Source organism: Sphaerodactylus townsendi, linkage group LG01 (genome assembly GCF_021028975.2).
Source record: "Sphaerodactylus townsendi isolate TG3544 linkage group LG01, MPM_Stown_v2.3, whole genome shotgun sequence".
NCBI classification, from domain to species: domain Eukaryota; kingdom Metazoa; phylum Chordata; class Lepidosauria; order Squamata; family Sphaerodactylidae; genus Sphaerodactylus; species Sphaerodactylus townsendi.
The window spans coordinates 63,117,041-63,139,242 of NC_059425.1; positions in this window are offsets into that span (position 1 = coordinate 63,117,041).

Genomic DNA, 22,202 nt, shown 5'->3' on the forward strand with positions numbered 1-22,202 from the left:
TAAACATCTAAGAGTTTTCTCACAGAATAAATTGAGTAATATTTTATTGAACAACTTGTCCTGAAACAAGTATTTAAAGTTTATTTTAAAAGGTGGCATTTCTACTCCTACAATCAAGATATATTTTCTGTTCATGTATTCTTGCGTTTTCTTGATTTGTGGTGCATCTCAGCCTTTGTATTTCTATATAATGTGTATGACTCTTGATCCACATGGATATGATAATGGTGGCAATGGGACAGTTTATCTATGGTGGAAGCTCTGCAGTATGAAGTAAGTCTCCTAACTACATCAACTAAGTCTTGTTCATTTATCATCTTTTTAAAAAACGGATCAAAACACGATTAAAGTTCTTTTCACACACACACACAATCACAATAACCTTTATTGGCACTAGGTATGAGACAGTGGATATACACTATCATTAAATTATTAAATTTAAAATCATATGTTACATCTATGGATTTTGCTTTCCAACTTGACAGTTCATTAGTAGAAATATAAAATGGATTAAAAGGGTTTAGCCATTCAATTCAAAAACAAATTTGTAAAACAGATACCATTTGACTATATTTAAGATCCAACACCAGGAAATAACAGGGAAAGTTCTTTTCAATAAATCTTCAGTGATTTTTTACAAGATATGGATCTTATGCCTCATGCTCTAATCCAATCCCATTTTGTAAAATGTAATTACCCCAGCAGCCTACCTAACTAATAGTACCAGCTTCAAATGAGTACAATATTTTTTCTCACATCCTGTTGTGTGATGTCATGGGGTAGTAGTAAACAGCAATCACATAATATCTGCATGATGAAAGATGTTTGTTTCAAAATGCCTCTGGCCTGTCATCATAAATGTTGCAAGGTAGCAATGCTTCTCCACTTCTTCAGCTAGTATGCACTTACTGGGGAGCAGAAGTTTAGAGGCAAGACTTAGGAGAAACTGAGCTGATTTTATTTACTTCATTTGTACCCTGCCTTCTTCCCCAATGGGGACCCAAAGATGGCGTACGTCATTTTCCTTTTCTCCATTTTATTTTCACAGCAACCCTGGGATGTAGACTGAGAGAATGACTGGCCCAAAGCATGTGGGGTTTTTTCTCAGGTTCAACCCCCGCATTACATGTCCAAAGCTCCGCCCCCATTTGTGGTTTTTTTTGTATTTTAAAGTGTTTTTTTCAATTTTTTGGCCTGCAAGGGGCGCAGTTTTTAAGCTAGCAGCACTGAAATGTCAGGGATTTGTTGGGAGACTCTCCGGATGATACCACCCAGGTTTGGTGAGGTTTGGTTCAGAGGGTCCAAAGTTATGGGGCAGGGGAGTCTGCCATCCCTGGCCTCGGGGAGCTGCTTTTATAAGTACTGAGGCTGGGGTGGGGCTTGGGGAGGCATGGCCCCTAGGCATGCATTCCGCCCCCTAGGCATGCACTCGGTGCAATGCGTGCAACCTTTCCCCTGGTAGCTCCACCTTTGGTAGGCTGGGAGTGTATCTTGTCAAGGATCTGAGATTTGGGGAGATCACTGATACCTATACCCTTCAGGGGTTCAGAACAGAACAATGTTCCCAAGTCAGTGGGGTCATTCCACCACAGGGTATCACAGATTTTTGTTGGATCTCTTAAGATGTAATCATTTTATGATACCCATTTTATGTGGACCCATCAACAACTCTCTGTACAGACAACTATACTTTAACTCATGTATTAGATTCATGGGAATATGACATCTTTTGACAGGTACCCAAACATCTTTGTCTTAGATGTGACAAAGATGTTTGGGTACGTGCAGCGGCGAAGCCATAAGGGGCAGGGTGTGTGTGTATGCTGTGCACCGGGCACACACCTGGGGGGTGCAAAAATCACCCCAGGCCCTCCCCCTTCCCCCACGGCGCCCCCCGTGTCCCCCGTGGCGCCCCCACCCCTCCTCCCATACTTACCTTATTGTTCCTTTTTCAGAACTTTTCAGGCTTCAAAAGGCCTTGTTCTCAGTAAAAACAGCCTGAGGAACTACATTTCCCAGGAGACCTTGGGGCTCACAAGGTCTTCTGGAAAGTATAGTTCCCATCAGGCCTTTTTTTTTTTTACTGAGAACAAGGCCTTTTGAAGCCTGAAAAAGTTCTGAAAAAGGAACTAAGGGAAGTATGGGAAGGGGGACGGCGCTGTGGGGGTGCCGAGGGGGGATGGGGGGGCAGAAAATGTGGAATGAGCACCAGGCGCAGTTTGGCCCAGCTACGCCTCTGGGTACGTGTCAACATGGGAAGGAAGTTTGTAAAATTTTTGAATGTGTTTAATTTGGCTGTTCTCTTTTGACAAATCAGAGTAAATTCTACCAGCAGTTTTTAAAATGAAAAACCATAGTTTGTGTGTTTGTTAAATGTTTATATTACTTTTAACTGAATTCATAGTATTACCATTTATCTAGTTCTTTCACAGTGTAGTCCTAAACAGAGTTAAACCCTTCTAAGCCCATTGACTACTGTGAATTTAGATGGGTACCTCCTATTAGAACTGCACTATCAGAGTACAAAGCACTACCATTCACTGTGCGATCCTTAAAAGAGCTAGGCCTTCTAAGCCCACTGACTTTAATGTATTTAGAAGGATGTAACTCTGCTTAGGACTGCACAGTCAGTTTGTAGTATAGTCAAGAGCTAAAACAAGGACCTCCAATATTTCAGCTCATTTAGAATGTATAACTGCTTGTGGCTGCTTTTAAAATTTTTGTACACTGCTTTGAAACTTATTTGGAAAATAATATGAAAATATTTCATAAATAAATTATGACTGATCATTTATTTTTAAAACTTGATGTCAACTTTTACTCTCTTTTCAAAACTGGAGGACTGAAAATGACAGATATCTTTCAGTATATTACTTTGTGGCCCAATAGTAATGGACATACATCTGCATTTGAGCTGTGTCTCTTTTGTTGTTGAGCTGTGTTTGTGTGCTGCCCCTTTATCAAGTGCAGGTGAGAGTCTGGTAGGCAGAAGCCCTTAGCATAAGGTAAGAATGCACAATGTAGAAAGGCCCCTTTCCTTGGAGGTATGGTAGCCTTATGGAATCCTTTTAACTTTGTGGAATTATAGCTCATACAACAGTCCCAACAGGAATAGCAACAGAATTTTCAATGAAATTACTTGCAATGCGTGAATGAGTATTGGCTCAATGACGACAGTATATCTCCCAAAAGATGAACCTGACTACTTGGGAGTCCCCACTGGGATGGGTGGATAGGTATAGAAATTAGAAAAGCATCTATTTGTGCCTGTCTGTCAAATCTATAGCTCAGATCACATACAAAGTAATTGAGCCCTCTTGCTCTTTTTAACCACTGTGGAACATAACTCATTATTCACTGTCTCTTTTTTCCTCTTCTCAGGTAGCTTTCCAATAGAAATAGAGGCCAGGATAGATCTCATTCACAATGCAGTGCCCACCATCTAATGTACCTACATGGCCAACAGCTTCAGTAACCAGCATGCATCTAGTTTCTCTCATGTGTAATTGGCAGCACTTTTGTTCTAGCCTAGCTCCTGTTTAACAGCTATCAATGCACTATCAAAGTTGCTTTCCAAGGCACAGAATCTTTTCTAAATCAAGAAAGTTGACAACCTTATTCATCTAACTTGCTTCCAGAACCCAGTTCCTGATTCTGTTCAGTACATGTCTACATTGTCACTATGTTTCTTTTTTACTGACTTTGGGCAGGTAGGATCCTATGGCTATCCTCTTGCTTGTTATTAACCTCAGCTGTCTTCAGCATAGGACTTACACTGGCAGGTATCCAACATGGTCTCCCAATGTATTCTCAATTTATAATTTAGCAGGGAGGAGGGATAGGTTCCTCCAGGTTCATAGCTCCCTGATTATTGCTGTTTTGTGATAAAGCCTGGAGAATTCAGAAGTGAAAAGTCAATAAAGAATATGTTTCCTGAGTTGAATAGCAACAGGGAACAGTAATTAATCTCATGCACACAGTGAACTAATAACCCACGTCAGAAGGTGCTAAGCAAAATTACTAGGGTTGGTCAATACTAAAAAAATTCGGTAAAATTCGGATTTGGGTATTTTGGGGCATAAAATGATTTGTATGGTCTGAACTGACAAGAATCATAGCCGATTCGGATAATGCCCGAAATTAGATTAAAATCCGAAAAAAAAAAATTCCGAGGTCCGTTTTATTATTTTTTTGAATTTTTGGTGTTTTTACACGTTTTGGCCTGCAGGGGGTGCAATTTTAAAGCTAGCAGCACTAAACTTTCAGGATGTCATCTGGAGACTGTCCTGATGATTCTCCCCAAGTTTGGTGCAGTTTGGTTTAGGGCAGAGGTGGGCTGCAGCCGGTTCGCAACGGTTCGCTAGAAGTGGTTGTTAAATTTTCCTCAGTTCGGCGAACCGGTTGTTAATTAACCTCTCTGCCCATTTTTTTTTCTTTGAGTTGCTGGCGTTTAGTGGCCCGAGGAAGAATTTTAAACTGAGTATCCAATGAGATCCCCTTTGATTCGGGGGAGGGGCATACTACAGCACGTCAGCAGCTATAGGATTGGTTCTGCGCCTGGGAGAAGAGGGGGAAGTGGATGCAGGTTTGGCGCTTACCGAGGGAGCAATTTAGGCAGAGCTTTAGGAAGAACCAGGAGGTGATTTTGAACTGGTTCCTGAAGCCTTTTTATCTTAGGCTATTAAAGTTAGTAACTTTTCCTTAAAGGCAAAGGCGGCGGGCAAGGGGTGCGTGATTTTATCTTCTTGGGGGGGGAGCATTTGCCCCAGCTCTGCACCTGAAGCGGTGGTCCTTCCCTTCCCAAGCCAGCGGGGTGCCTGGCTAGAGTCCCCTCTAGGCTCCAGCCCACCCCAGAGACCCCTCTTCTAAAGCCTTTCCTTCCAGGCAGCAAGGTGCCTGGCTTTGCCGAGCACGCGCCTCTTCAAAAGCTTCTTCTTGAAGCGGCGCGGGGCGGGGGGAGGGGAGCATTTGCCCCAGCTCTGCACCTGAAGCAGTGGTCCTTCCCTTCCCAAACAAGCGGGGGTGCCTGGCTGGAGTCCCCTCTAGGCTCCAGCCCACCCCAGAGACCCCTCTTCTAAAGCCTTTCCTTCCAGGCAGCAAGGTGCCTGGCTTTGCCGAGCGCGCGCCTCTTCAAAAGCTTCTTCTCGAAGGAGGGGGAGGGGAGGGGAGCATTTGCCCCAGCTCTGCACCTGAAGCAGTGGTCCTGCCCTTCCCAAACAAGCGGGGTGCCTGGCTGGAGTCCCCTCTAGGCTCCAGCCCACCCCAGAGACGTGGCTAGCCAGCCGTCTTCAAAAGCCTTTTCTCGGAGGAGGGAACTTTTCCCCTTTTGGGCCCGGGTGAAAGCTGCAGCAAGGAGGCTCCTGGGTTTGCGAGCGTCTTCAAAAGCGTCTTCTCGAAGGGGGGGAGGGGAGCATTTGCCCCAGCTCTGCACCTGAAGCAGCGGCCCTGCCCTTCCCAAACAAGCGGGGGTGCCTGGCTGGAGTCCCCTCTAGGCTCCAGCCCACCCCAGAGACCCCTCTTCTAAAGCCTTTCCTTCCAGGCAGCAAGGTGCCTGGCTTTTGCCTAGCGTCTTTGCATGCCTCTTCAAAAGCTTCTTATCAAAGGGGGGGGGGAGGAGTTGAGGGGAGCATTTGCCCCAGCTCTTTTGCACCTGAAGCAGCGGTCCTGTCTCCTTCCCAAACAAAGCGGGATGCCTGGCTGGGAGTCACACCTCCTAGGCTCTAGCCCACCCCAGAGATGTGGCTTAAGAAGCCAACCTGAAGAAGAAGAGTTTGGATTTATATCCCCCCTTTCTCTCCTGTAGGAGACTCAAACGGGCTGACAATCTCCTTGCCCTTCCCCCCTCACAACAAACACCCTGTGAGGTGGGTGGGGCTGAGAGAGCTCTGAGAAGCTGGACTAGTCTAAAGTCACCCAGCTGGCATGTGTGGGAGTGCACAGGCTAATCTGAATTCCCCAGATAAGCCTCCATAGCTCAAGCAGCAGAGCAGGGAATCAAACCCGGTTCCTCCAGATTAGAATGCACCTGCCTTTACTGGGTGTCTTAGAAAACTCCTCAGAGGGGGGAGGAGGAGGGGGGAGCATTTGGCCCAGCTCTGCCCCAGAAGCAGTGGCCCTGCCCTCTCCAAGCCAGTGGGGTGCCCAGCTGGAGTCCCCTCCAGGCTCCAGTTCTCACTTGTAGCAAGCATTCCCTCTCTGGATTTTCTGTGATCTCAAGCAAATATGTGTTTGGGACCCTCATATTTTCCTGTTTGCAGAGAGAAGTATATAAATTATATCCTTTAAAAGAAAGAGATTCTGAAGCAATATTCTGGGCATATTGAAGCAAGATCGTATGGAGTACTATCCAGAGCTGTTAAAGCCCTAGCTTGCATCTACATGAAATAATGGGGCTCCCTTGAATAGCCATTACTTCCCACTGTGACCACAGCAGCAACTGACAAAGTTAGGGGGGGGCTGTATTTAATTTTAGAATTTCATTGTTCTTTGCCAACTTGAGGGTGAGAATGCAGTCCTAAGGTATCTGTACTCCTAACCTAGATAGCCTTCCAGGCAAGCCAGATTTTTGTCAGAACTCAGTTGCTAGGTAGGGATTGCTCCTGGTTAGTATTTGAATGGGGAGATTACCAAGGAATCCCATTGTTTTTTAGGACTCTGCTTTGTGCTAAAGCCTAATCTCATTCCAACCAACAGATACAATGTGAGGAAAGATTCCTTTGTCAACCTTTTTTTTTTTGCTCTTTTGATCAATGCAAAACTCATGTAGCCGGAAAAACTCCTCTGCATGTACACAGACTGTTTTCGCATATATCTCTGTCATTCATCAGTCCACCCCAAATTAAAATTCTTGCATGGCGGATGAATGACACACGGATGAATGACACACGCAGCAAACCCAATATCATTGGCTCTTCCATCCCCCCCGTTTTTCCTACTCTTCTGAGTAGAAAAGGCAATAGATGAATAGGCAGAAAGCTTGGCTGCAACAACATTCCCATATTCACAGCTCCAAGAGCTAGCCCCTGTGTTCCCTGGCAGCTCGCTCCACTGTCCCACGTTGTTGTCAGCCCCACCTGAGCAGGTTGACGGCCTTTCCTCCCGCAGGATGAGTATTGCTCTGCAGAGCGGCAAAGGCTTCTGGGGAAGCGCGGATGCCAGCCAGAGCACCCTCCCCAGGGCCTCCTGCAAAATAAAAGGAAGAGGGGCCTAATTGTAGTAGCGCACTGGCCGCACTCCAGCAGTGCCGTAGATTACGCTGGAGACGCTAACGGACTCCGCTGCCTTGCCGTCGTGCCATCACACTTCTTACCTCATCCCCCCATGAGTCACGGGTCATGAACTGTCTCGGGTTTCACCATCCGGCTTAGGGACAATGGTCTTGCCCCTCAGGTGAGGGATTGGAAGCTCAGACGCTGCACGCCTTCGGCTCCTCTCGGCAAGACGTGAGCCTGATGAGGATCATGCAATCGCTACGATGATCTCCTCGACCTCCCGCTTCCCCCGAACTCCCCGGCCCCTCCTCTTCCTACACCAATAGGATAACAATACAAAGGTGCCAGGAACGCTGCAGACCAGGAGACTCTTCCGCTAGGAACACGCAGAACCTCCGGCTCCCCGCGCTGCTGGCGATCTTACTCAGATGTTATCTCAGCGTCGTGCTCGTTCTACGCTGATGACGCCGTGGAGTGCCGCATCTAAGCTGGTGCCAAACCGGAAATCGCTCGAACCTCCACCCGCTTCACTGCCGCCTAGAGGAAGGGCTTCATGTGATATCGAAGTCCGCTGGATCGGGCGCATCTGTGGACCACTGCTTTCAGTATCGCCTGTCCTCTGGATCGCTGCAGCATTCAGAAGACACGCTTGCCCTAGGATAATTTCTTTCGTCAGCCGGAACACCGGTGAGTATCAGGGAGCTTACCAGCAGTGGCTTATGACAAAGCACGCTGACTGAACTGCTGCTAAGCGGTAAATGGCGCAGGAGTCCTCAGAAGAGAAGCTGAGCTCGCGCGAATTGGTTGAGGAGATTGAAGCTTCAGTGTCCAGTTGCACCCAGAGTGGGGATTATTGAATCTTAGAGGATTGGGAAAACATCGAGGGCGACTCTTCCCGGGCGACACAGTAGCTCGGCCGATGTCGCCAAGCTACTGACGTGGAGACAATGTTTTGTAAAGCCATCAGCCTGCAGACTCCACTGGCTCCCTTTGTTGTACCTCCTTTCTTCGACATCTTTCAGATGCTTCACCAACCCCGAATTTTCTCTATCCACTAAATGGACGCTTCGTCCTCGCTTGCGCAAGCCATTTGTTCAGCCTCTTCACCAATTCAAACTTCCTCCGCTGCCTTCGTCATTTCTCCCTTGTTCGCCATTTTCTCCGAAGCTACTGCACCTCCGTCAGCGCCATTTAATGGCTGGTTTTCGAACTCTTTGCAGAACGTATAGCCACGATCTGCAAGAAGAAAGAAACCCTACCTGGTATGACGGACGCCGCGATATTCTTTTGCATTGTGCCCCATCCACTTCACAGATACTCGAGGGGAGGATGGCATAGTTAAAGCTGGTTGTCGAAGCACGCCTCCCCCGAGCTATAATATCCTTACCGAGCTCCTCGCTAGCAATGCGGACGAGGGAGTCACTAGCCTCTACGAGAGGCATGCTGGAAGCCATCGCAAGGAACCACCTAATGGTTCCAGATGACTGGAAGACCGCACCTTTCGCATGCTCCTGAGCCCCGCGCAATTTGTGGTCTCCGAAAGTAAGCGAGTTCTGCGCACAATGCTTCAACAGAGCAGCCACTCTCTGGCGCGCTTACACCGCCGGGCCAGCTTTACTGTGGCTTCGATGCGTTTTGCCAATCCCAACGATCAGATTGTCCTGCGCTGAGGCCAACCCTTCGATTACGTCGCCTTCTGAGTTAAGCTTCTATAAGGCATTTGTCAAAGTCCCCAATGCCGCCAGCCAACCCAGAGTTTCTCACTCCATCCGCAAAACCCTTAAAGGAGCTCCCGCGCCACCGTAGGAACAGGCTCCAGGAAGCGCTCAAGAGGGGCAGAGTAGATTAAGCCAGGAGGCCCAAAAACGGAAACCTCGGCGCGCTTATACGCGAAAAGAGAACGCTCCACGGAGTTCGCCGCCCAGAGCGCAATCACGGGCCTGGGCAAAAAATCCTGAACTGGCCGACATCGCTTAAGGTTTACAGGACATCGAGGTCCTCCGCCCACCAAGCTAAGCCTCGCTCGCCGCAGCACTTCTCCACCGTGGGGACAGTCCATAAGGATAAGCTGCTTTTAATCGCGCGCAGACCGAGGACACTTCCGGCGGGAGTGTAGGCAGCCCGGTGGGGCCTACAACCCCGAGTGGAGGGAGTGGTCCTCCCCCCAGGAGGAGAAGGCCACCTAAAACCCGTGCCCACGTTGCAAGCAGAAGGGTTTCCATTGGAGAAACGACTGCCCGCCGGGAAACTTCCCTCACCGGCGCTTCTCCCAGCCCAGGACCAAGGAGGGAGAGTACTAGAGCAGACTCCAAACGCCAAGGCCCCTACCAAAACTACCCCCCCCCCTCTGCGTGGCATCATTTCGCCGATGCACTCCAGCCCATCTCCCTTTAAGTTTCCCCCACGCAGGTTCTTGTGTCACCCCAACCCAGTATGACGCAGGCCCATCCCTACCGGGACGACTCAAGCTAGTGCTGGCCAAAAGGCTCCTGCCGCTGAACAGGGACTGTTCATGCGTCCCCGGAGTGATCGCACTCCACGCACCAAGGACCCATCCACTCCAGGTCTGGACAACAAACATCCCACAGGGAGCTGCCCGGAGCCAGCTGCGCTCAGCTGGGATTCTCTTGCCCCATGCGGCTGCCCGCTACCGACCCAATAAAGGCTCACGAGCCCCAGCAGCCAACATGGGCGCAGCCTACACCACGTCGCGAGCGGTGGAGACGCCATCGGGAGCTCCCGGCCCATATCTGGGGCAGCTGCGCTTTACAGAAGGATGTAGTTCAAGGGCCTGGTGGACACCGGTAGCTGATGTTACTGTCATCAAGAGCAGCCGAAAGTGGTCCGCGACTCAGTGGCCGACCGGCGGCTTGCCCTGCATCACTACAGGGGTGGGAGACAAACCAAGAGATGGCGAGGCATCCGCCTCACACGGTCAACAGCCCAGGACTCCTCGAAGGCAGCTCACCAGTCCGGGCCCCATCATTTTGACATTCATGTCAATCTCTGGGGAAGGGACCTCATGTAGGTCAGGGTCAAAAGCCACTCTGGTTTTGGGGGGCGGTAGAGCCGCTACAGGTCGTTGATCCTAAATCTTGCCCTCCTAACAGTTTTCTAATTCTCCGCAGGGAAATCTGTTTCCCTCTTCCCTCACCTCTTTTTCCTTCTGTTTTTTTCGGACCAGTAAAGGCGGAGGGCCAATTGGCTGGACTGGCTCCTCCCTGGGATTAAAAATCTGGGCCCGATCCCTGATCACCTCTAGCACTGTCAGGACAGGCCCCAGTTAAGTGCTGGGCTGCCGCCATTATGCCCCTAATACCCACAAGCAAGCTGCTGCAACACATTGCGATCCTTCAAGATTTTGGGTGGGTGGTGTTTGCCACGCCAGTCGGCCAGCCTTTGCCCTTAAGCGGCCGGTCAAGCGGCTGCGCAGACCCCTCGATACACCATCTACAAAATTTAGCACCATCCAGCTTCCTGCATTAGCCACCAAGGTCACGGTAAGTGCAACTCCTTTGCAAAGAAACCCCCCTTCCTTTTTCAGCGCTTTGTGGTGTGCGAGAATTTGCCTCTAATTCGTCGGATTGCTTCATCCCCGGATACACCCATCCCCAAAAAAAGGTGCTTCCTAAAGCCCCTTGTGTTGTCTGATTAAGCATGCGATACCCACAACTTCCAGGACCGCCTGTTCCTCCTCTCGCGCTCTGACCTTTGACGTTAAGCACTCTGATGACGCTCTGAAGTTAATTCCCACCAGGGTTCGCCACCACCTACCTGCCCTCCTCATTAAACAACTAAAGAAAGAAGGAGTGTAGGTGTCCTCTGCGAGTGGTTGCATTGTGGCAACCTTCACAGGCTGCAAAACAAGCCTTCTTCCCTTCCATATTTGAAATCTAAACACTAACTTCGATCCCAATCTCCCGGGCCATCCGCTCTAGAACTGAGCCTGGCGGGATCCGCCTCGCAACCTGGGAAAGGGGTGTGTGTTTCAGTCCCTCTTCCTACAGGTTCCGTGGACTCTGATTCGCTATGACAGGCCAACCCATGGAGATGGCGCCAGGAGGAAACTAACCCCATCCGGAGATGGAGCAGCATCTCTCTAGAGGATCCCGCCAGCCATCCCAACAGGAACGCCGGCCGCCATACAGCTTCAAGAAGACCGAATGATGAGCCTTGGGAGACGTCAGGCTTACCACCAGCCAGACCCTAAGCTCTGCTGCCTACACAAGGCTGTAGCAAGACCACCCCGACACTCCGAGAACCTCTGTGCCGCTCTGCTATGCGATCACATCACCACCAACTCAGCTACCACCATCCTTTGCCTGCTCGTTTGCTGCCTCCTGCCGATGGCGATACCGCTACCCCTGGCGAGAGCTTTCACCAGACCAACATCTGGGAGCAGTTTGCTGCCGCTGCCAGCACGTCTCATCTTTCTGCCGCCTGGGCCCAGTACCTAGGAAGTCGGGGAGCCTGCTAAGCTCCTGCACCTGCTCCTCGTCTGCCAAAAGCACCCGGAGACTTCCTAAGCGAGGAGTCTGGGCGGCTGGAGCCCCTTCATGCGAATGCCTCTCTATCCATCAGATATTTCTTGCGAGGAGCGTACCGGGGACCGATCGCCGCCCAAACCACTCCGGCTGGCGCTCTCTCCCTTGTCACCAAAGACTGTGCGCTAACTCACGGAAGCTCCGTTAACACCTGGGCGCTCGCGATCACCGGGCATAACTCGAACGAAGGAAACCGACCAGACCCTATGCGTTCGGCTGCTCGCCAGTTGGAACTGCACACGCACATGGAGGACATTCCCCGTGTTCGAAACATCCTGCAACCCCCAGGGCTGGTTCTGGACCCTGGCAGGGAGAGTATCGCTTAACTACATTCCCTCAGCCTCTAATGCCGGAACTCTTTGCTGCCTCCCAGTCGCTCTCTACCATTGTCCCTACCCAGGCTCCACCCGGAGCTCCGATGCTGCTTCGGGGCCGCTCTGGGCTCTGCTGCTTTTCAATTCTCATAACTGTCGGACGGCGGCGTCGCCCTCTCCGGCGGAGTTGAGTCTCGCCTCCTGCCGACAACTTCCCTGAGTGGGAGTCCCGGTTCGACCTTCGCTTCACAATGCTGGAAGACTTCATTAGCCGGACTGGCCTGTGCCCTCTGAAGCGGGTCCATCAACTTCTACCTCCACCGCTCTGGATGCCCTGGCCTCCGAAAGCAGCAGGAACAGATCGCCAAAGCGACTTCTAGACAATCGTGCCGCTATTGATTAATATTGTTGTTACACCACCAAGGTTGTGAGAATGTACATATTGGCGTGTTGTTTTAATCTTTCTGATGAATTCCCCAGTTGATTCACGCATGAAAGATGCATTGAGCTGCAAGAAGTTGTATCTAATCTGGAGAGTATGATGTTTTGTCTCATTGGTGATCAGCCCTCTGGAGCCGGCTGCAACGTCGAGGGATCAGGTTGAGTGCTATTGTACAGCTCTGCATTGGTTTTAATTGTGTGCCTTATTATCGGATCTTGCTTCCGTTTCACGCGTGTCTAATATTGCCTGTAACGTGTGTAAGAAGCCCCTCGGACTTCCTTTACCCGCACTTGAACCAAATTCTAATGTTACACAAAGCAGCTTGGTCAACTTGATAGCCAAACGGCCGGAGAGCAGATAGCGATGCCCTTTAAATGCCGCCCCATTACGCGTTTGCCCCCCGTTTTCCTAAAAAAATGTAAAAAAAGGAGGAGATGTAGTAGTGCACTGCCGACTCCAGCAGTGCGTGGTAAGAGCGTTAGGGGCATATTAGCGGACCTCGCGGCCTTAAGCCAGATGCGTGATCGCACTCTCTAATTCTCATCCCCCCCATGAGTCCACGGGTCATGAACTTTAATGTCTCCGCTCAATCACCGGTAGCGCATAGGACAATAGGTCTTTGCCCCTGCAGGAGGATTAGGCTCAGACTGGCAGACTGTCACCTCCTCACTCTCAGATCGCATGAAGCCAGATGAGATCATGCATCACATGATGATCTCCTCGCACTAGCTTCTCCCGGAACTCCCCGATTCCCTCCCTCCTACACTCTCTAATAGGGATAACAATAAAGGTGCCAGGAACTTAGAAGGCAGACCGGGGGGGGGGGAGAACTTCGCTAGGAATTTCCTGGAGACCTCCGGTCTCCCCGCTGCTGGCGATCTCCACCAGATGTTATCTCGTAACCGTCTCCGTTTCTTTACGCTTTCGACCGGGTAGAATTGACCACTACACTAATATCGGAGCATACTATAATCTCTGCCTAACATTTCAGGTTTCTGTTGTCCGGTAAAGTCGTCAGATAGAAACACTTCAGTTGAGAAAACCACTGTCTATGCATAGAAGGTGAAGATAGTGACCAAGCAACAGGTATGTGAACTACTGCCTGAAATCACATACCTTCTTGTGAAGCTATGTTGAAGTGACTGAGTGGATCTTAAAAAATGTAACTGTAAGTTAACTTCATTGTGTAGCTTTCCTTTAGGGATGTCCAGTTGTGTACTGGGTGAATGGGTTCGCTTGGTGAATGGGATTGCACTTCACACACTACTTTTAGTCTATACATAACTAATTGTATAAAATCACTTTCTACTGTGGCAGTTGCTCTGATCTTTTTCATTTTTAAAACAATCTACCTTTGCACAGATACATCAGCATGCACCCTTGCTGCCCCCCCTAAAGTTGCTAACTCATTTTAGTAACCTACAAATTAGAGAAGAAGAGTTGGTTTTTACAACTTAGGCACTAGGAGACAGTAGAAAAAAGAAGAAGAAATATTGAGGGGAAGAGAGAGGAAAGAAGATACCTCTTAATCTGCAAATTCTTCCATATCTACACACTACTCTACATGGAAGCAACAATCAACAGTCATTTAAGGAGGAATCAAAAAAGGCTTGAAGTAACCTATATTACTATTCACTTCTCCTTAGCATCTTATAATTCCACAAACTGTAAGTAATACACATGTAGACAGAAGTGTACTATCTAGTCCTGATTAATTTACTGTGCTACAAAGCAGATAAATATAAATGGCATAACAGGATATGGTTTACAAAACACATGGATCTTTTTGTCACACCTTTATATCTATGTTTTATATAGACTGTCGAGGGTCCCACATTGATCTGTGAATCTTAACAGTTCTCTTTTTCTTCGGTTTCTTTTTAAGATGCTGTGAGATTCTATCTGCAATACTAAATTCTTGTTTTTTGTATATCCATTCTTCTGTTGTTGGGATTGCCGTAGTTCTCCAAATAGATGCTAGCGATCTGGCAGTCTGTGTACAGTAGAATAGGAGATGTGCATTGTATGCGTTGAGTTTCAGATCTGTAAGTATAGGACTTCACAGGTAAGTTTCAACAGACATCTCTGCTTTCATATTAAAGATTTTTTGTATTTCTGTAGGAATTTTCTTACAACATTTCTTTACTTTTTTACAGGTCGACCCACTTTCCTGCCACATTTCCAGCAAACAGGTGAGCATCCCTTGCACATTTTGGCCAGTTTTTTGGGGTGAGGCACCATCTGCACTTTCACGTTTCATATGAAGGATTTCTTTCATTTCTGTAGGAATTTCTACAGGTCTACTATCAGTGTACAGAGGATCACGCTTTCCTGCCACATTTCCAGCAAACAGGTGAGCATCCCTTGCACATTTTGGCCAGAGTTTTGGGGTGAGGCACCATCTGTACTTTCACGTTTCATATGAAGGATTTATTTCATTTCTGTAGGAATTTCTACAGGTTCACTGTCAGTGTACAGAGGATCACGCTTTCCTGCCACATTTCCAGCAAACAGGTGAGCATCCCTTGCACATTTTGGCCAGAGTTTTGGGGTGAGGCACCATCTGCACTTTCACGTTTCATATGAAGGATTTATTTCATTTCTGTAGGAATTTCTACAGGTCTACTATCAGTGTACAGATCACGCTTTCCTGCCACATTTCCAGCAAACAGGTGAGCATCCCTTGCACATTTTGGCCAGAGTTTTGGGGTGAGGCACCATCTGTACTTTCACGTTTCATATGAAGGATTTATTTCATTTCTGTAGGAATTTCTACAGGTTCACTGACAGTGTACAGAGGATCACGCTTTCCTGCCACATTTCCAGCAAACAGGTGAGCATCCCTTGCACATTTTGGCCAGTTTTTTGGGGTGAGGCACCATCTATGAAACATTTCTAGATTTGGGGGCTGTGTTGTTTCCGGGCTGTATGGCCGTGTTCTAGCAGCATTCTCTCCTGACGTTTCGCCTGCATCTGTGGCTGGCATCTTCAGAGGATCTGATGTTGGGAAAGCATGTAATTGGAGTATATATATCTGTTGAGTGTCCCGGGTGGGTGGAGAAACATTGTCTGTGAGTAACAAAGAAGGCAACCAGGTCAATAGTTGAGGGCATCTGAATAGAAGTATGAGTAGAAGTATGAAGACTATAGCATGGGAGTAACAATGGAGATAGCAAGGTCACTGGAGGGAGCATCTGAATAGAAGTATATCCTGGCCTTTGTTTTGCTTTTTGTCTATGGTCATCCTGTGTTTGTTATTAAGGGAGCTGAGTTAGACACCGTCTTGACTCTAGTATTTTTTTTCAACACTGGCAGCCAAGTTCTGTTCATTTTCATAGTTTTCTTCCTTTCTGTTAAAATTGTCCATGTGCTTAACATGGATTTCTACCTGTTTCTGTCACCAGTAGTCTGGACGTAGTGGCTTTCAGAGTGGTCCAGAATTTCTGTTTTTCAAATAATAATCTATGTCCAGGTTGGTTTATCTATGTGTTCTGCTATTTGCTGATTTTTTTTACTGAAATAGCCCTTGCAGTGCAGCTTTCGTTCTTTTTTTTGATTACGTGTCTAGCTGGCCAAGCAGCTTGGTGGTTCCTATGTAGACTTGTCCACAGCTGCATGGTATGCGGTAGACTCCTGCAGTAGCTAAAGGATCCCTCTTATCCTTTGCTGAACGTAGCATCTGTTGAATTTTCTTAGTGGGTCTGTAGATTGTTTGTAGGTTGTGTTTCTTCATCAGTTTTCCTATGCGATCAGTGATTCCCTTGATGTATGGTAAGAACACTTTCCCTCTAGATGGCTCTTTATCTTTGTTCATGTGGCTTGTTTCTAGATTGTTTTCTGTTAATATGACACAGGGTGTATATGTATAAATGTTTCTCCAGTACTTGGACCAGCTATCCAAATGTATATCTCTCCTTGATATTTCTGTCCACTTAATCATTGGGGATTTCAGTAGCAGTTCTTTGTTTATAAAAGTTTATGATATGACCACTCATGAGCAGAACCGGTAAACATATTCAAATATATAAACACATCTCTGCGCATCCTCCTTAATATGTTAAAATAAGACATTCTGTAATTTTTTTGTAGTAGCCATAGCAAGGATGAAGAGGCAACAGAGCGTGAAAGATTTTTTCACTAAGAAACCAAAATTTGAATCTCTCATATCAGAATTGGATGACACAAAACAGTCACCAGCACAACCAATCCAACATGGAGAAAGCAGCACATCAACTACTGAAACAAAAAAGGATGACCACTCCACAATTGAAAACAATGTTCCTGAATGCTGGACAGTGCAACAATATAAAAATTTTAAAGAGAAATATGATGGCCTGATGATCTCTAACAAAAAGTTAGGTTGTGAGTACTGTGCCAAATGTGACTCTGTAAAACAGAAAAGTGTTCACGTGTCAAAAGAATGGCAACATGTTCAGATTGAGGCATCAGGGAAAAATAAAGAGGTACAACAAGCTTCTCTAAGGAAAAAAATGAAAGAACATTTTTCATCCAAAGCTCATAACTTTTGTAAAGAGAACTTTAAGCAATGTGAGCAGGATTCAATAACAAAACCAGTCGATACGATGAATGAAAAATATTTACGTACTACTTGTAGAGTATTTAATACAGTTTACAGCCTGGCAAAAAGATGTAAACCATTTTCAGATATAGAGGATGAGATAGAACTTCAAAGGAAAAATGGACTGGATATGGGAATAGGATTACATTCTCGTAAAACTGCTGTGAAAGTACTTGATTTCATTGCAAAGGAGATTAAAAAAGAAATATTTCAGAAAATCATTGCAAATAATTTAAAAATATGTTTGATTGTTGATGAGGCTTCCACGATATCCTGCAAACCAGTTATTATACTTTTCGTGAAAGTAGAGGACTCAGTTATCTCACCCACAATTTTCATTGATCTAGCTGAATTGAAAAACCAAGATGCAGAGACAATATGTTCTTCTGTTATGGAAAGTTTAAATAGTGTTGGGTTTACCAAGAACTACCTAGAACACAATTTAATAGTATTTTGCTCTGACGGTGCCAGTGTCATGCTTGGGAGAAAATCTGGAGTGAGCATTAGGATTTCAAGAGTTTCCAAACATAATAATATGGCACTGTTTAAATTATCGCCTCCAGCTTGTTCTAGATGAGTCAACAAAGGAAATTAAGCAAGTGAATCATTTCAAAATATTTATTGATAAGGTATATACTATTTTTCATCAATCCAATAAGAGCCAAATTGAACTCACCGAAATATCCGAGCAACTTGGAATTGAAATTATAAAGATTGGTAGAGTTTTGGGACCAAGATGGGCTGCCTGTAGTTTACGGTCAACCATAGCTGTGTGGCGCGCTTATCCAGCACTATATCAATATTTTTCTTCAAATAAGAAGTACTCAGGTATGGCTGCCCGTCTTGAAAATATATATTTTTTAAATGATTTGGCCTTGATGATTGATATTTTAAATGAAATTTCTCTTCTTTCAAATGCACTGCAAGCAAGAGATGTACACATCATAAGGGCTGAGAAACTTGTGAAAAGATCTATTAAAGCATTCCAAATGCTTCAAAAGGAAAAGGGTTCATATGAGAAAAGGGTTAATGAATTAATGACTTCAGACACCTTCAGAAAGATAACATTTGTGGAAAATCATCGATTTGTCGGACTTCCTCGGGAAAAACTATTAGAAAACATTGTAAAAAATTTGGAAAAAAGACTGATGGATTGTGAACATTTAAAAGCAACTTGCAGCCAATTTCAAGATAGGGATAAATTACAATTTCTGCATTTTCTGGAGCCAGATTATTGGAACATTGAAGAAGTTGTAGTTCCATGGAAAGCGGCTGAAGAACAATTGCTGTCATTTAATGGCATATTTAATCACCAAATTGATATTAATGATTATCAAGATTTTGTGGAAAACGTGTTAAAAGATTCCCGGAATTATGCAACTCCTGACAGTGTTCAAAAAGCGAAAAATATTGTCAGAACAATTGCTATAAGTTCAGCAGAGGCGGAAAGAGGTTTTTCAAAGATGAACATAATATGTTCAGACAAGAGAAGTCGGCTAACTGTTTCCAATATCTCAAACACGATGACTGTTAGTCTACTTGGCCTACCTCTAAATGAATGGGATCCTACTCCTTCAGTGAAAAGATGGCTAAGGGAACATCACACAGCAGATGATGCTCGGATAAGAGCAAAGAATACTGCAAGTGAGGATGCCCATCAGGAAGCGATATGGAAGTACCTCAAATAACAGTTCTGCAGTTTTTATCAGGTATTATTTCAGATTTTTATTAATGTTTTAAAACTCTCATAACAATTCTGATTTGTATACCTCTTATTGTCCATATTTAAGTATGAACTGTATGAAATAATACTATACCTTTTTGTAGAACATATCTATCACCAGTAACATTATCAAAAAATGAACTAAAACTTACCAAACTTGTTGAAATGCTGACAGTTAATGATGTTCTCTCATTTATGGTGGAAAACAGAGAACACCCCAACACTGGAAGACCGGCACTGAAGAAGATGGGCAACGTGGAGACACCTGAAATGACAGCTTTGCAGTTTTCATCAGGTACTGTTTAATACTCTTTGGGTTGATGTTTTCCATTGGTGGTGTACCTGTTAAAAACCCCAAACCATGTTTGAGTATGGCCCATTCACAAACATGGTTGGTAGCAGGGAAGAGATGTAAGATAAAACCAGCAAGTCACCTGTGAGTCGGCTCATTGGGCCACGAGTCTGAGTGTAAAAATTGTAAGCACTTGATGTTTCATATGATTACAGCCGCTGGAGTCCTCCTTGCTGAGAACTGGAAAACAGAGAACACCCCAACACTAGAAGACTGGCACTGAAGGAGATGGGCAATGTGGAGATACCTATAATGAAGCCTCTGGATTACTCCTTGCTGAGAATTGGAAAACAGAGAACACCCCAACACTGGAAGACCGGCACTGAAGAAGATGGGCAACGTGGAGATTCCTGAAATGAAGCCTCTGGAGTCCTCCTTGCTGAGAATTGGAAAACAGAGAACACCCCAACACTGGAAGACTAGCACTGAAGAAGATGGGCAACGTGGAGATACCTGAAATGAAGCCTCTGGAGTCCTCCTTGCTGAGAATTGGAAACAGAGAATCAATTCCAACACTGGAAGACCGGCACTGAAGAAGTTCAGCAATTGTCTACAGTGGACAGATTACTGCATCAGATGAAGAATTATGGTACAAAAATTTATTTACAAAAGTGGCAACCATGGATAAACAATTTTTTGGGGTGGGCAGTTGAGAGAGATAGACAATTAGATATGTTTGTAATATGTTAACAGTTTTTGGTTTCTCTCCTTATGTTAACAGTAAACAGTTTATGTTAACAGTAAACAGTTTTTGGTTTCTCTACTTATGTTATCATTTAAAATCAATCAATATAATTACATAAAAAAAGAAATAATACACTACCTTTCAGTATATTGCTTTTTTAATACTTGAAACGGTCATTATTTTAATCCAGAGGCGAAACGAAGGGGAACTGCACCTGGGGCAACGTGCCATGAGTCACTGCCAGCCCCGCCCATGAATGGCCCCTACCCGGACTGCCCTGGCCCCCTCACCTTCGGGCCAAGGCCCCACCAGGCCCCATTGAGCCTATGCCACCGCTTGAATCCCACAACCTTCGAACCTGTTGGGTAAAATTCTTGAACTCCACCACTGGTTTGGGGGGGGGACAAAGGATTATTGACCCTCGTGCTGGGTGCCCCGGCCCCCCCCCCATTGTTTCCAATGGGAAGCTAACAGGAAATGGGGGGTTACACTTTGAAGGTCCATAACTTTGGACCCCTGAACCAAACTTCACTAAACTTGGGGGAAGTATCATAGGGACAGTACTTCTGTATGATACCCCGGCCTCTGGTGGACAGGGTAGCTCTAAACTGCACCCCTCATAGTCACCAAAATTTCCCCCAGATTCTGTGCAGTTCTAGTAGTGGCTTATTGTTTCCATTGGGATTAATGGGGTTTCTTTGTAGAGGGTTGTGGAGCGCACATTTCTCATGGTAAACTCCACAAAACTTTCAGGGTATCTTCGTAGAGTCTCTTCATGACACCGCCCAGGTTTGGTGACCATTAGCTTCAAGGGGTTCAATGTTACGGAGTGAGGTCCATCTCCCACTGCCCCCATAAGCAAAGTTCCTCCAAACCTGGATGAGGTGTCATCCAAAGACTCTCCTGAAGATTCCCGAATTTATTTAATGACTGTACTTGATAAATGTGCACCCCACAACTCCTCCACCAGAAAATTCCCATTGACAGCAATGCAGCTAAGTCACTGCAGAAAAAAAGAATCTTGGAGCAAATTTGTGGGGTGATTCCTGCAGAGAGCTTATTTTTAGACATAATGCTACCAAAATATCAGGATATCATCGGGAGACTGTCCTGATGACACCCCCAAGCTTGGTGCAGTTTGGTTTAGGGCCATGAAGTTATGGACCCTCAAAATGGTAGCCACCATCTCCTTAGGCTCATTGGAAACAATGGGATGATAGACTTCACTTTGAGGGTCCATAACTTTGCCCCCCTGAACCAAACTGCACTCAAACTTGGGGGGGGTGCCATCAGGACAGTCTCCTCGATGATACCCTGAAATCTGGTACACTAGCTTTAAAATTCCGGCTTTCATGTTTTCAATCGCTTCCTGCACATGAAGCCTGCTGGAGTATGAGCGGTGATTGAAGGCTCACGAAACCAGCATTTTTAAAAGCTAGTGACCTGCTAACTAGGTATCGTCAGGGAGACTGTCCTGATGATAGCTCTCAGGTTTGCGCAGTTTGGTTCAGGGGAGTTTCAAAGTTATGGACTCTCAAAGGTGTAGCCCCCATCCCCATCAGCTACCACTGGAAACAATGGGGGATAGTTGCACCCCTTTTGAGGGTCCATACCTGAACCAAACTGCACCAAACTTGGTGGGCAACATCGGGACAGTCACCCGATGATACCCCCTGATAATTTCTATGCCGATACATCTCAAAATGCGTCCCCTACTGCAGGCACCCCCCTCATTTGCTCGAAGATTCTTTGTACTAGCAGTGACTTGGCTGTATTTGTTAGCCACGATGACTTTCTGGTAGAGGGAAGCCGTGAGGCGCACATTTCTGAAGGTTAGTTTATCACAAAAGGTTCAAGGGTATCTTCAGGAGAAAGTCTCTAGATGATATCATCCAGGTTTGGGAAAATTTTGCTTCCAGGGGTTTAATTCTAAGGGACAAAAAGCGGTATTGGGGTCCATCTCCCACTGCCCCGAAGTAAAGTTACCCCAAACTACTGGATGGTGTCATCCAGAGACTTCTCCTGAAGATACCCTGAAAGTTTTGTGGGTTTGGCTTCATGAAAATGCGTAATTCCACAGCCCTCTATCAGAAATTCCTATTGACAGCAATGCCTTCATCTTAGTCACTAGCAGGGGAACAAAAGAATTCAGCACTTCTGGGGTGCCCAGGGGTGCATTTGTAGATGTATCGGTACCTGCTATTTCAGTGTATCATCAGGAGACTGTCCTGATGATACCCTCCAACTTTGGCGCAGTTGGATTCAGGGGGGCCAAAGTTATGGACCCTCAAAAGCGGGTAGCGCCCCTCATCTCCTTAGTTCTCATTGGAAGTATATCGGGAGGTAGGGACA